Below are 15,976 nucleotides of genomic sequence, written 5' to 3'. Positions count from 1 at the left end.
TGGCGGCATAACTCATTGCCGCAGTCATCATGAGCGCTGCTCCCGTCTTCCAGGAGAAGGATTTCCCACGGCCCCTGAGCTCACAGGAGAAATCTCAGACACTTCCACGCCGATCGGCAACAACGCAGACGACGTGGCAACCAGAGAGATAGCTGACCCTCCCACGTTCCCCACTCGGTGAGGAGAGGAAGGCCTGACCCCCCCACCCCCCATGTAGTGTGCAGGCCCACACGGTGTGCCTGGGTGGCGCTGGGCACCCCTTTTCCAGCCGAAGGACTGAAACCCTAATGGGGAATGAAGGGTGGGCTGTGGGGCCAGAGGTCCTGGGTGTGAAGGCACAGGATTCTGCGTCCCTCTGTTACCTCACTTACAAAATAGGGGTCCTGACAGCAGCCTCGTTTGCAGAGGGGTTACAGGGGTCCAGGAGGGCACCCTCAATCAGTTTTCTGCATTTGCTTTTGCAGCTCATTCACACCCAGGAGTCCCACAGGCCTGGCTGGCTTCCTGAGTCCTCAGCCCTCCGTGTTGGCAATCAGGGGGACAGATAAGCAAACACCCACCAGCAGTCTCCCCTCGAGGGTCCCCCAAAGCATCTCACACTCCATGGCTTAGCATTTCGGGGGGACGCTAAGGCCTGGAAGGACCGCCCGCGCCTGCCTCTGCTCCTTTGCCAAAAAAAAAAAAAAAATCAAAGTAAAACTAATCTTCAAGAAAGGCGGAGAGATTTTTTAATGAAACGGGGCTCGCTCTGAACTTCGGGGGATCAGCAGGGTCCTTTGAAGGATTTTCTCATCCGAGGATCTTGGGGGCGGGAAGGGTCTGATTTGGCCAGGGCCCTGGCTAAGCTCATTCATTCAGGTAACTGGTTTCTAAAGGGGGAATGTTTCCTGGGAAATGCTGCTGGGGCAGACCTCGGGGGGGGGGGGGGGGGGGGCGGGGAGGGTCCTCTCTTTTTATTTCCAATATCACAGGGACACAGCGCTGTTGTGAATGAGTCGAATGAGGTGTAATGCTACACCGCGGTCTGTTAAAATTGGTACGGAGTCCTAACTTGTCGTTTAAAGTTTAAAAAGGCAATCAAGGATTGTTTTTTTCCAAAGCAATGGTGGTTGTTTTTTGTTTTTTTAAGGTAAATAGATCCATGAGGCAATTTTTAAAGCTGCTCTTTGTGATTTTCTTAGTTATTCCACCATGAAAGCATATGTCTATGTCGTAGGTCAGTGGTCGGCAAACCGCGGCTCGCGAGCCACATGCGGCTCTTTGGCCCCTTGAGTGTGGCTCTTCCACGAAATACCACGGCCTGGGAGAGTCTATGTTGAAGAAGTGGCATTAGAAGAAGTTTAAGTTTAAAAAATGTGGCTCTCAAAAGACATTTCAATCGTTGTGCTGTTGATATTTGGCTCTGTGGACTCATGAGTTTGCCAACCAGTCACAGGTCATAATAATTGTGAAGGAGGAAGCAAATTTTTCAGGCTTCTCTTCTTTCTTTAGTCTTTGTCCCCAAACCACCCCAACTCTTCAAGTTCAATAGGTTATTTATAGTAATAATAATAATAATAATAATATATTAGAATAGGCTATATATTCTAGGTATAGCATTAATATTCATACAGTGTACCAATATGTTGATATTAAAATTTCTATGTTCTATTAATAATATCTATAACATAATATTCTATGCTGTCATAAATATACCATTGCGATTACTAGTATTCTTTTTTGCCATTATATACGTTTAGGCGACCTGTACTCCTGGATTGCGTGAAGGTGGTCAAAAGGTACAAACTTTCAGTTATAAGATGAGTAAGCCCTTGGGCTGTAATGGACTTCATGGTGACTACAGGTAACCATACTGTACTGTACACTGGAATGTTGCTAAGAGAGGAGATAGATCTGAAGAGTTCTCGCCACATTCAAAAGTAAGTAGGAGAGGTGATGGGTGTGTGAACTCAACTTTGGTTGTTTTTTGTTTTGTTTTGTTTTGCATATATTCTATTGATTTTTTACAGACAGGAAGGGAGAGGGAGAGAGAGTTAGAAACATCGATGAGAGAGAAACATCGATCCGCTGCCTCCTGCACACCCCCTACTGGGGATGTGCCCGCAACCAAGGTACATGCCCTTGACCGGAATCGAACCTGGGACCCTTCCGTCCCCAGGCCGACGCTCTATCCACTGAGCCACACCGGATAGGGCTCAAGTTTCGTTTTTCTCATCATTTCACAACGTGTACGCGTATCACATCAACACGCGTATACCTTAAACTTACACAAGGTTACGTGTCATTTGTATCTCCATAAAGCTGGGGAGGTGGGGGGAGGGAGAGACAATGGGCTAATTAAAATATTTCATCCCCTCTCCCCTTTCTTTCTCATGAAAAAAAGACAGCCCAACGGAGTCTCTCCTTCACTCTCGGTGACCCAATCTCTTTTTCTAGAAACATCTCCTGTTAAAACTATGCTTCTCTAGCCGGGCCTTTAACAGGGGTCCTCAAACTTTTTAAACAGGGGGCCAGTTCCCTGTCCCTCAGACCGTTGGAGGGCCGGACTATAGTTTAAAAAAAAAACTATGAACAAATTCCTATGCACACTGCACATATCTCATTTTGAAGTAAAAAAACAAAACGGCAAAAACACCCGCATGTGGCCCGCGGGCCGTAGTGTGAGGACGCCTGTTTAAGGATATGCAGGGATAGGACTGAACAGCAAGGCCATGCTCACGCAGTCACTGACGCATCGCAGATGTATATATTCAGAGCACAGTTTTTGTCTGGAATTCCTGGGAATTGTCGAAATGCTTCCCCGGGCAGGAGCTGCAGGCAGAGGCGGTTTCCCAGCGGCCAGCACCGGCATCCACCTGCCAAATGCAATTAGAACGAGCGAGAGCAGTCGCCCGGAGACCAGAAACACAATTCCTTTTACGGCACCAGGGGGCCAGCCCGATTGCTCTCCGAGGTGGGATTCATCACGCCGCTCGCCGTCTGAAATCCCCTGCCCGGGTCATTGGCGTGAAAACGAATTTGTTTTTAGTGCGGCCTGCTCGGGGAAAGAAACCTTCTAGAACCATCCGCCTGGTTGGCCCGTCCACCTCTAATAACAACTATTGATCCCGCCGGCTCGTTTCGCCCACCTCTGATGGGAGGCCAAGGGGTCTAGAGCTGGCCAGAGTCTCATAAATTTCTCGCGGTTCCCCCGGATCCCTTCCGAAGGGGGGGTTAACGGCGTCATTGAGGGGCGTGCGGACCAGCAACGCCAGGTCCTGTCACTGTAATGGAAGATGATGGCATCCGGAGAAGTTGGAGGGGAAACGAATGAGTGTGGGCGCCTTGCCGATTCCCCGCTAACAAGCCGGGCGAGCATCATCGATAACCCCACACGGGCAGGCATCTCGGCTTCCGAGAGCTGCATCCCCCAACTTCCTAACAAATCCCACTCCTGGGTCTCGCACATCCGAGCGGCCGCTCTTTGTAGATTGCAGGCCGATGTAACCACTCCCAGGAGTGTGTTGGGGAGTCGGATGCGGGGGGGGGGGGGGGGGGGGGGGGGGGGGTGTGGGTGGAACAAATGAGAATCAAGAAGAATGGCAGGCAGGAAGCAGCAGACCCTCCCACAGGGATGTACCCAGGGGTCAAAGTCAAGTTCAAGTCTTGGATGGAGTCGGCGGCTCAGAGGGTCGGGGGTCTGCGTGTCACGGGGATCTGCTTAGAGTTTGCAGCTGAAAGGTGGGCGCCCCGGGGGCAAAGACACATTGGATTCAGAGGAATGTGTCCCAAGAAGCTCTGAGGAAGGAGGGAGGAAGCCAGGGGAGGGGGCTCGAGCTGGTGTCGAGTCCGGTGGTCGGCAAACCGCGGCTCGCGAGCCCCATGCGGCGCTTTGGCCCCTGGAGTGTGGCTCTTCCACAAAACACCACGGCCTGGGCGAGTCTACTTTGAAGAAGTGGCGTTAGAAGAAGTTTAAGTTTAAAAAATGCGGCTCTCCAAAGAAATGTCAGTCGTTGTGCTGTTGATATTTGGCTCTGCTGACGAATGAGTTTGCCGACCACGGGTGTAGACTGACATGCAGGGCACGTGCGGAAGAGGTCTAGGCCCGGACACAAGACAAAATAGCACATGTTCCATGTATTCTCTTCCTGTTTAGGAGGAGCCATGAGAACTAACAAGCTATTGTTTCTTCCGCTGGGTTTCCTGCTGCCAAGTTAATAGCCTCAGGATCCTGCTCGACCGGTGGTGTGGCTCCGTGGTTGAGAGTCCACCTAGGAACCAGGAGGTCACGGTTCCATTCCAGTCAAGGGCACATGCCCGGGGTGCGAGCTCGATCCCCAGTGTGGGGCGTGCAGGAGGCAGCCGATGCATGATTCTCTCTCAGCATGGATGTTTCTATCTCTCTCTCCCTTTCCCTTCCTCTCTGAGATCAATAAAAACACCATCTTTTTTAAAATACAGCGTTGGGATCCCAACCTGTAGGATGCGCTGGTCAAGAACTGGCAGGAGCCCTGATTTGCCTCAGTGGATAGAGTGTCGGCCTGCGGACTGAAGGGTCTTGGGTTCGATTCCAGCTAAGGGCACATGCCCGGGTTGCGGGCTCAATCCCCAGTGGGGGGTGTGCTGGAGGCAGCCGATCAATGATTCTCTCTCATCATTGATGTTTCTGTCTCTCTCTGTCTCTCTCTCTCTCTCTGTCTCTCCTCCCTTCCTCTCTGAAATCAATAAAAATGTATTTTAAAAAAGAAAAAGAAAATAAAAAATAAAAAGAACCGGCAGGAACAGGAGCCCAGCAACACCCCCTGCGAGAGAAGGGTGGCCACGGCTGCTGAGGAGCGAATATTTGCAGCGAAAAGCTGGGCTGTTTTCAATTTTCCTCGGACAATCTTAGACGAACGCACCAGGTACCCTCAGCAGCGCCAGTCGCTTTAAGAGGGGTCATTTGTTTCCGGAGGATAACAATTCATTATTGAAGAGGTGAAAGCAATGGGGGGGGCGGGGATGGAAATACTCTTATTTTACTAGAAAAGGTTGAAGGATTTAGAGGATTTAAAGGACCAAGCTCTTACCAAAAAAGTGTTGCCCGAGGAGCACAAAGCATGGCCACAGATCACGTTTCGCCCGGTGGAATGTAAAGTTTTTGGGGTATGACATGTTATTCCAATCGGCGCGCTCTGAAAACCCTACTTCCACTCGCAGGAATGGAATTCTTATGAAGACTAAGTCACACGTCAGTCTGTTCTTTTACTTCATTTCCCCCCCAAAACTGCTTAACTCTACAAAATTCACTTCAGTAAGCATTGGAAAAATAGAATAAAGTCAGGTGACTACATGGCAATCAAGGACACTTCTGTTGAAATATTTTTCTTTCAAAACTACAAGAAAACGGTCTCAAGACCGATTTCAAAAAAATCTTCCTTTATAGAAAGTGTTTAGGCATCCTTTCTGAAAATTCCCATAAAATTTATAAAGTTTGGGGTCCCCCGTCAAACCCCGCCAGGCAGGGGGTGCAGCCTCAGGTCCCCCGTCAAGCCCCGCTAGGCAGGGGGGCGTGGCCTGAGTTCTCCCAACCCAGCACTGGGGGTGCACCTGGAGGTCCCCCATCAAGCCCCGCTGGGTGGGGGGCGCGGCCTGAGGTCCCCTGGCCTAGTGCTGGGGCGGAGGGAGCAACCTGAGGACCCCTAGCCCAGCACCAGGAGGGGAAGCGCACCTTGAGGTCCCCCGTCAAGCCCCATGGGGGTGGGGGAGGGCGTAGCCTCAGGTCCCTGCTGATTGCTCATTAAGGCTCCTTATGGGAACTTGGCCTCAGCTGTGGGTGCAGCCATCTTAGTGACGGAGTGATGGTCAATTAGCATATCCCCTCTTTATTAGATAGGATAACCTATGCATTATAGATAGTATAAAAGTACTTAATTTGCACCAATGAACAACACAAACAGTAATTCCATACTTCCATAATTATATGTATTATAATTACATTTACAATTCATATAGGTTATCACTTACTTTATTAAACGTGTGAAGAACCTCAATGGTTAATCTGCATTTTGCTATTCCTGTCCAAGGACTCTCTTGGCTCCTGTCTTAGCCCAGTCCCTGCCCATGCAGGGACGCCCTTGCTGTGTGTGGCGGGACAAGCCGTCCGATTCCATTTCTCCAGACGTGCTGGTCGCATTTCTATCCGGGAGGGAGGCGGGGCCACTCACAGGGATCCCGCATTCTGCCGGGGGAGCACCCACGGTGGGCTGCGCTCCAGGGAGAGGGGCAGGCAGGGGTCCTGGCCCTGTGTTCCGTGCCTCGGCCAGTTCCTAAGGCAACTAGAGGAATAAACAACTCGGAGGCAGCGACCAATCGAGGGGCCTTGTTCTCACCCGTCGCTTTCCCTCTCAACCCCGGGGTGCAGTCATTATTACCCACCTCGCAGAGAGAAGGGAGGTCGGGCCTCAGAGGTTGAGAAATTTGCCTGACGTCACGGTCCCCACGGAAAGCTAGGATGGGACCAGACCAGTTGTCTCCAGACCGCGGGCAGCAGAAAAGCTAGAGACCATTCCGAGTCCAGCTCCCTCCGTGAGAACGGCCTAACCCAGTGGTCGGCAAACTCATTCGCCCGCAGAGCCAAACATCAACAGCACAACGATGGACATTTCTTTGGAGAGCCACATTTTTTAAACGTAAACTTCTTCGAACGCCACTTCTTCAACATAGACTCGCCCAGGCCGTGGTGTTTCGTGGAAGAGCCACACTCCAGGGGCCCAAGAGCCGCCTGTGGCTCGCGAGCCGCAGTTTGCCGACCACGGGCCCAATGAATGGGATATATTCCGACATTGTTCGAAGGGATGGTTGAATGAAAGAACTTGCGAGAGCAGGCGTCTTCCGACGGCCAAGTAAAGTCCGTTATATCTGAAACCACTTGAACCTCTGAGCTGGTCTGCAACCAATTATTCACAGGCCAGAACGATACTCCCCGCCTCGGGGCGTGGCTTTGGGGAGTTGCTTAGCCTTAGACGATCACGTTATATTCACTGAAAAACTACAAAAGTTAACAGAGAAGACTTCCACCTGGAAATAGAGCCCCATGTTGGAACACGAGGGAAATACTGTATAAAAATGTCAGGTTGTGTCCTATCCGGTGTGTCTCAGCGGATACAGTGTTGGCCTGCTCTACCTGAAGGGTCCCAGGTTCGATTCCGGTCAAGGGCACGGACCTCGGTTGCAGGCTCCTCCCCTGGTCAGGGCTCGTGCAGGAGGCAACCCATCGATGTGTTTCTCTCACATCCATGTCTCTGTCTTCTCCTCTCTCTTCCACTCTCTCTAACAATCAATGGGAAAATATCCTCGGGCGAGGATTAAACCCTCCTCCCCACCCCACCCCGAAAAAAAAAAGTTAGGTTGTGATTCTAAAACCCCCTTTTTCTTTTCATCTTTAGAGAACTCCCAGGCCTCCTCTGGGTTTTGAATAAGCGGAGAGAGAGAGAGAGAGAGAGCTTGGAGGAGGCTTCCGCCGTGACCCTCCTGAAATGCTCTGCACCGATCATGTAGGCTGTGGGCCGCGGAAAGTCACTGGGGGCGGGGAGGGGAGAAATAAAAGCCAGGCTGTGGAAGGTCAGCTCTGACCGGGCCAGTCATTTACCTGGAGGTCATGGATTCGAACAGAAATACGAATGGATCGGTGAGAAACGCCCGGCAGCCCTCCTACCGCGTGGAAAGCCGAGAGCGAACAGGACAGAGAGTAGCAACCCGCCCCACCCAACAAGACCCCGCGGGTTCTCCTCACCCGCCCAGCTCCGGCGTGCAACCACTCACTCAATCAAGTTCAAGGGGGGGGGAGCTAAGCAAGAGCAGTACGCCTCCCGGTGATTTACGGATCAAAGCCAATTCCCGTCGCTCCGTGTGAACGGGATGGCGTTTCCCCGAAATCACTTTCCAAAGCAAACGCAAGGGCGCGCCTACGCCACCCTGTAGTTTCTCCTCGATGGTCCGTCTAACGACCCCAGACCGCTGGCCTGGGTCCACGGAGCTTCCGAGGGTGAGTTCCGAAGCCCCAACACCAGGTGGGAACGTAGAACCGAAACACAAAGCCGGCAGAGCGGGGACCCTGGCTCCACGGGACGGCGCGTGCCCGGAGCCCCGCGTGGCCACGGACACTCACCCATCGGTGGGGATGTCACCAATCTCCTTGGGGGGGTTTCCCCTGTGGATGCGACCAGCAACGGAGATGCTCCTCCTGACATCTCTGGTCTCCCCTCCGCCCTTCCTTCGAAGGCTATCTCTGCGATGTTCAGACTGGCTGCACTCCCATCACTCTGGAGGGTGCATCCCCCCCATCCCCGCCGTCACTCAAAAAAAAATCAAGAAAGAAAGAAAAAGAGAGAGAGAGAGAGAAGAGAGAGAGAGAGAGAGAGAGAGAGGGAAGGAAGGAAGGAAGGAAGAAAGGAAGGAAGGAAGGAAGGAAGGAAGGAAGGAAGGAAGGAAGGAAGGAAGGAAGGAAGGAGGGAAGGAGGGAGGGAGGGAGGGAGGGAGGGAGGGAAGGAAGAAGGAAGGAAGGAAGGAAAAGTAACAACAGTGAAACTTGGTAGATGCCTTAAACGAATTGCTCCCATTTCCAGTGGTCGGCAAACTCATTAGTCCACAGAGCCAAGTATCAACAGCACAACGATTGAGATTTCTTTGGAGAGCCACATTTTTTAAACTTAAACTTCTCCTAACGCCACTTCTTCAACATAGACTCGCCCAGGCCGTGGTATTTTGTGGAAGAGCCACACTCCAGGGGCCAGAGAGCCGCAAGTGGCTTGGGAGCCGCAGTTTGCCGACCATGGACGGCCCTAGCCAACCACAGCTGGACCTGTCTCACAATCCCTCACTTCCAACACGGTTCCCGAGATCTCTGTCGACAGCGATCGATAGGACACGTACCTGCCGCTCCTTATGGTGATGGTCACGGGCGGAGACGGTCTGCGAGGGGGTTGCAGCCGATCCTTTGAAGTCTCGCTGTAACTCACCCCGAGATGTCCGAGGGACCGGACGGACGTGAGACCAGCATCTGGTAACGAGCCTCCTCTGTTTTCGATGAAAGTGAAATTAGAACCAGTCTTCGCCCGTCCCCGACGCCACGGCCGGATGGCTGGGAAGGACTGGGAACCATTCCGGGGCCTCCCGGCCAACCCACAGCGCTCATTACCGATCGCGGGCCCGGGTGACACTGAGCGCTGACACCGCTGCCTCCATGTCATATTTCACTCGGAACGGCAAGCCGCGTGGTGATTTCTCTTTCAAGGAGGACCGGGGAAAGGCTGGCGAGGCCGCGCGCGCTTTTTGAAGGGAAATTGTAATTGACCCGAGGCAATACTCGGGCTACAGACTCAGAATAACAAACAGATGTTGACTCGTTTTGAGGGGCTCCCCGAGGCAGCGACCCGTGGGGTTCGTACGGACCACGGTGATGCCAGCCGTCCTGCTCATTAGTCAAGAGATGCCACTCCAGTGGGCCTCTGCTTTCCTTTCATTTCTTTTTATTTTTCCCCCAACTTGGAAATTCATGAAGTTTTTAAACCAAGTTTCCTGAATCGGTGACCCACCCCCACTTCTCCCCAAACCCCCACCCCTCTTTCCTTATTCCCCACACGACTAGAGACTGTTTAACCCCCATGAAACATCCTTCACAAGATACCTGCAAGATCGCCTCTTTCTGGAAATCCGCGGTTCAAGTTCAAGGGAAATTCTATTTTGCGTACCCCCTCTTCGTCATCAAATGAAAACATTCTGCATTTGCTGTTATCTAGGAGGAATGGTTGCTGGGGGCGGGGGAGGGGGGTATTCCCATTATAAGAAGATGCTGTCCGGCCAGTGTGGCTCCATGGTTGAGCATCGACCTATGAACCAGGAGGACACGGTTAGATTCCCGGTCGGGGCACATGCCCAGGTTGCAGGCTCACGACCCCCAGTAGGAGACAGCTGATCCATGATTGTCTCTCATCATTGATGTTTCTCTCTCTCTCTCTCCCTCTTCCTTCCTCTCTGAAATCAATGAAAACATACACACACACACACACACACACACACACACACACACACACACGTGGCCTGGTGCACAAAATTCGTGCATGGGAGGGGGGTGTCCCTCAGCCCGGCCTGCACCCTCACCAATCTTGGACCCCCTCGGGGGATGTCCGACTGCCGGTTTAGGCCCGACCCCACACCGGCAGTTGGACATCCCTCTTGCAATCCAGGACCCCTGGCTCCTAACCACTCACCTGCCTGCCTGCCTGATCGCCCCTAACCACTCTGCCTGCCAGCCTGCTTGCCCCCAAACTGCCCCCCGCCCCCTGCTGGCCTTCTCACCCCTAACTGTCTCCCCTTGATGGCCTGATCGCCTCCCCTGCCAGCCTGCTTACCCCCAACTGCCCCCCTCGCCAGCCTGATCACCCCCAACTGCCCTCCCCTCCTGGCATGATAGCCCCTAACCGCCTCTGCTTCAGCCCCACCACCATGGCTTTGTCCAGAAGGACGTCTGGAAGGTCTCCCAGTCTAATTAGCATATTACCCTTTTATTAGTATATATAGATAGATGATAGATAGATAGATAGATAGATAGATAGATAGATAGATGCTTATGAGCCGTAAAGAGAAAATGGCGTCTTTCTGGCCTGGTCCATGTCCATCCAAGAGGGAGGAGATGGACTAAAGAGGGCAAAGGCAAACCCCCTTCTCTCCCCCCGCCCCCCCATCATGATCTTGGCTCCATGCTCCCCAGTCATGGTACCCACTGTGGTTCACAAGCAGACGGACGGAGAATACCACCGGGAAGACGCGGGGTCTTTTCAAGCTGATGGTCACATCATCCCGTGTCTCAACCAGGCGAGTGCGGGAAAGGGTTTCTCAAAGCGTAATTCCCGGATGTATTGCTGGTTTTTTGTTTTTTTTCTCTCTCCTCCCTTCTTCCCTGAAATGAATAAAAACATGTTTAACATTTTTTAAAAATAGATTTTCCTGACTTTTTACAGAGAGAGATAGAGAGTTAGAAACATCGATGAGAGAGAAACATCGATCAGCTGCCTCCTGCACACGTCCTACTGGGGATGTGCCCGCAACCAAGGTACATGCCCTCGACCGGAATCGAACCCAGGACCCTTCAGTCCACAGGCCGACGCTCTATCCACTGAGCCACACCAGGGAGGGCTGTTCCAAATTCTTTAAAAAGCCAAAGGCCTTCAGGATCCAAACGAGGAGGGCTCAGTGAACACGCAGGCCCAGTCAGGAGCTCTGTGCCGTTTTCTCCTGCCTGACGCCTCCAAGTCCAGGTGTCCGAGATGAAAGCCCCCGAAGCACTTTCTAATGAGATGCAAACATTGTCTGTTAAATGTCAGGCCACACGAGCCTCCCATTTGCATTGCTAACCGGCCTCCTTCAAAGCCAGTTGACATTGTTGGCTTTTTTTGGAAAAGTGGTCCTGATGGGTCCGTGGGAAAGCGGAATTGATTTGCCTTCTGGGAAGAGACACACTTGGCCAGCGCACAGTTCCTCCACATCCTCTGCCGGGCCCACAACAACGGGTTTGATTCCCCTTGTATTTCCTGAATATTAATTATGAATCAGATTCCGTCTGAACACTGCCCTTACAACCCCTTTTTAAAAATATATATATTTTATTGATTCTTTACAGAGAGGAAGGGAGAGGCACAGAGAGCCAGAAACATCGATGAGAGAGAAACATCGATCAGCTGCCTCCTGCACACCCCCTACTGGGGATGTGCCCGCAACCAAGGTACATGCCCTTGACCGGGATCGAACCTGGGACCCTTCAGTCCACAAGCCGATGCTCTATCCACTGAGCCAAACCGGTTTCGGCCCCTTTTTTTTTTTTAAACCCTCACCCCAGGATATGTTCCCATTGATTTTTAGGGAGAGAGTGGAAGAAAGAGGGAAAGACACAGAGAAACATCGATGTGAGAGAAACACATCGATGGATTGCCTCCTGCACGCGCCCGGACCAGGGCCCAGGCCAGGGAGGAGCCTGCAACGGAGGTCCGTGCCCTTGACCGGAATCGAACCCGGGACCCTTCGGTCTGCAGGCCGAGGCTCTATCCACTGAGCCACACCGGCCAGGGCACAGCCTTTTTTTTTTAAACCCATCCCCTTCGTCCCACCGGATTCCATCTCACGATCAAGTGCTGCTTAGCTGCTAACCGTGTGTTTACAAGGACTCGTTCATACAGACGTCTTTGCTAGACCAGAGCCTCGCTCTGTTCCCCCCAAGTCCTATAGAGGAACCTCGGCTTGCTGCCTGCCAAGCTCTGAATGACAGGAACTGGGAGCAGCAGGAGCTGGCCGGGCAACTGCAGGTCAGCCCTGAACGCCCGCAGAAGTCACGTGAGCGCGTGGCCAGCAGCTTGCTCTCCCGGCCTCTGTACGAGCTGCCGTGTTTCCCGGGGACCCGGGGTGATCGATTAGCAAAGGAACAGCCCCTGCAGCTCCTCCTGCCCCCCCCCGCAGGGCATCGATCTCCATCTCCCGGACCCTGTAGAGATGGAAGATGCGCAGCCGTCTAGTCACAGCGCCCCCTAGTGCTTCCCCGAGAAAGTGAGTCTTCCTGAAGCCTCTGTCCTTCAGCCAGCCCCCGGGGGGTTTAATGACTTTGGCCTTGACCCCATACATGAGCTTCTCCCCCAAAAGTGTTCTCGAACGCCACGCACGAGAGGAACAGCTTGTTCTTCAGGCTGGCCGTCCCCGTTCTCCCTCCAGACACCCCCGATCACCCTCCACAGCCTGTGGGAACGAGAAGACGGACATCACGCAGCTCCATGGGGACTGGGAACCGGCCCGCCGGCCGGGGGGGTCGCTGGGGAAGGGTGAGTGTCCTTGGGCCATCGCGGAGGGGGATTCTGGGCTGAAGAACAGTGTACGTCTCTTCTCATTTCTTATCTCGGTTCCCACGGAAAACTCCCTGCTGAAATGCAGGTCCGGAGAGGGTCCACCCATAAAAAACCAAGACACATGACTGTGGGGGTCAAAGGAGAGCGCGCTTCGTGAGCCAAGACGTCACACAGGGGAACGCGGCTTTGAAACATGTCACACGGGACCTTGTTCTGGCTGGTCACTGCCTCTGGCGGCACGCCCCTTTCCCGCTCACTCGAGTCCACGATGCAGAGACGGCCGCCGTCGACGGAAAGTGAATTAGACCTAAAAGCTTGCCTCACAGAACTGCCCAGAACCGTGGCCGGCAAACGGCGGCTCGCGAGCCACAGGCGGCTCTTGGGCCCCCGGAGGGTGGCTCGTCCACAAAAGACCACGGCCTGGGCGAGTCTCTGTTGAAGAAGTGGCATTCGAAGAAGTTGAAGTTTAAAAAACGTGGCTCTCCAAAGAAACGTCAATCGTGGTGCTGTTGATATTTGGCTCTGCGGACTGATGAGTTTGCCGACCGCGGGCCTAGAACCCTAAAAGCTTACACAGCTGACCTACGAACCACACGGGCTGAAGTGCACCGGGCACTTACATGCAGATTTTTTTCAATAAATACAGTCATTGTGTTGTTTTCTTCCTGATGATTTTTCTTTTTTTCTTTTTTTATTGATTTTTTACAGAGAGGAAGGGAGAGAGATAGAGAGTCAGAAACATCGATGAGAGAGAAACATCAATCAGCTGCCTCCTGCACACCCCCCACTGGGGGTGTGCCCGCAACCAAGGTCCATGCCCTTGACCGGAATCGAACCTGGGACCCTTGAGTCTGCAGGCCGACGCTCTGTCCACTGAGCCAAACCGGTTTCGGCCTGATGATTTTTCTTAACATTTTCTTAGTGTAAGAATACAGTATATAACACACAAAACAGTCCAGTCAATAGTAAGACTATCAGTTCAGCTGGCCCTCCACATCCACAGCTTCCTAACCGTGGACTGGAAATACTGGTTTCAACCCTAGCTGGTGTGGCTCAGTGGATAGAGCGTCGGCCGACGGACCAAATGGACCCGGGTTCGATTCCAGTCAAGGGCGCGTACCTCGGTTGCAGGCTCCTCCCCGGCCCGGGCCCTGGTCAAGGCTCATACAGGAGGCAACCAATCAATGTGTTTCTATTACATCGATGTTTCTCTTTGTCTCCCTCTCTCTCCCACTCTCCCTAAAAACCAATGGGAAAAATATTCTCTAGTGAGGATTAATCAAAAACAAATAAAACAAAAAAAGAAAGAAAATACTGTTTCCAGCCCAGCCGGTGTGGCTCAGTGGTTGAGCGTCAACCTGTGAACCAGGAGGTCAGGGTTCGATTCCCAGTCTGGGCACAAGCCCGGGTTGTGGGCTCCATCCCCAGTGTGGGGCGTGCAGGAGGCAGCCGATCCATGATTCTCTCCCATCATTGCTGTTTCTCTCTCTCCCTCTCCCTTCCTCTCTGACATCAATACAAATATATTTATTTATTTATTTATTTATTTATTTATTTTAAATATATTTTTATTGACTTGAGAGAGGGAAGGAGAGAGGGATAGAAACATCAATGATGAGAGAGAATCACTGATCAGCTGCTTCCTGCACGCATGCCTCCCACTGGGGATGGAGCCCACAACCCAGGCAGGTGCCCTTGACTGGAATCGAACCCGGGACCCTTCAGTCTGCAGGCCGACGCTCTATCCACTGAGCCAAACCATCCAGGGCAAATATATGTTTAAAAAAAAAAAAAAAAGAAAGAGACGTAAGTAAGGCATGGAGAAAGACTAGCTCGAGGAGACGAGGAGACACTGGGCAATCCCCCAAGGTCCATAACATCCAAACTTACTGAACAGCTGTCCCCGAGCAAGCCGCCTCCCTCCCGGGGGGTGAGCCCTGCCGTCCGGATGATGGATGGGCTGAGCGCTCGGCCCACCCAGGACTCGGCGGGCTTGGCAGGCCCCCTCCCTCGTCCGGCTCCTCGAGGATCTAATCAGAGCCCTCTCCTCCCGGCCCGGGAGCCCGAGCCAAAAAAGGCAACGAAAACGGCTCAGCTATGCTCGGTATCCGGTATCCGGCGGGAGAAGACGCTGTTCTGGGAAGAAACCTCCTTCTCCCTCTTTATCTCGGCCCCGCCCCGCCCACCCCCGTCCCCTTCCAGGCTGAGCCCAGCCGCCAGCCAGCGGCCCCTGCACACAACCGTTACCTTTTGGGAGGTGCGGGAGGAAACGCTGCGGGTCTGTAGAGGGAAGAGGGAATTTTCAAATCGCCGCCGAGTTGATTTCCCTTGTTTTGGAAAATCTGGCTTTTGCAAGTCATCCTGCCTGAGCATTCAGAAGTTGGACTTCGCCCTCGCCGGTGTGGCTCAGTGGATAGAGCGTCGGCCTGCACAGGGGCCGGCAAACTCATTCGTCAACAGATCCAAATATCAACAGCACAACGACTGACATTTCTTTGGAGAGCCACATTTTTTAAACTTCAACTTCTTCTAACGCCACTTCTTCAAAACAGACTCGCCCAGGCTGTGGTGTTTTGTGGAAGAGCCACACTCAAGGGGCCAAAGAGCCGCATGTGGCTCTCGAGCCGCAGTTTGCCGACCACCACGGGACCTGCAAACTGAAGGGTCCCAGGTTTGATTCCGGTCAAGGGCATGTACCTTGGTTGTGGGCACATCCCCAGTAGGGGGTGTGCAGGAGGCAGCTGATCGATGTTTCTCTCTCATCCATGTTTCTATCCCTCTCCCTTCCTCTCTGTAAAAAAAAAAAAAAAATCAGTAACAAAAGTTGTGCTTAGCTGGGAACCACCTATGTGTTAAGCAACAGACCTTCCAATGACCTACTTTTGCTTTGGGTTAAAACCTGGGAGTCCATCCCTAGCCAGTGTGGCTCAGTGGATAGAGCATCGGCCTGTGAACTGAAAGGTCCCAGGTTCGATTCCGGTCAAGGGCACATGCCCGGGTTGTGGGCTGATGTTTCTCTCTCTCTCTCCCTCTCTTCCTTCCTCTCTGAAATCAATAAATATATATATATATATATATTTTTTTTTTAAATGGGAGACCAAAGGAAAATAAGAATTCAAACTCATCAG

The sequence above is a fragment of the Eptesicus fuscus genome, chromosome 24, assembly GCF_027574615.1.
Source record: "Eptesicus fuscus isolate TK198812 chromosome 24, DD_ASM_mEF_20220401, whole genome shotgun sequence".
Taxonomy (NCBI): Eukaryota; Metazoa; Chordata; class Mammalia; order Chiroptera; family Vespertilionidae; genus Eptesicus; species Eptesicus fuscus.
This window is presented reverse-complemented; position numbering follows the sequence as displayed.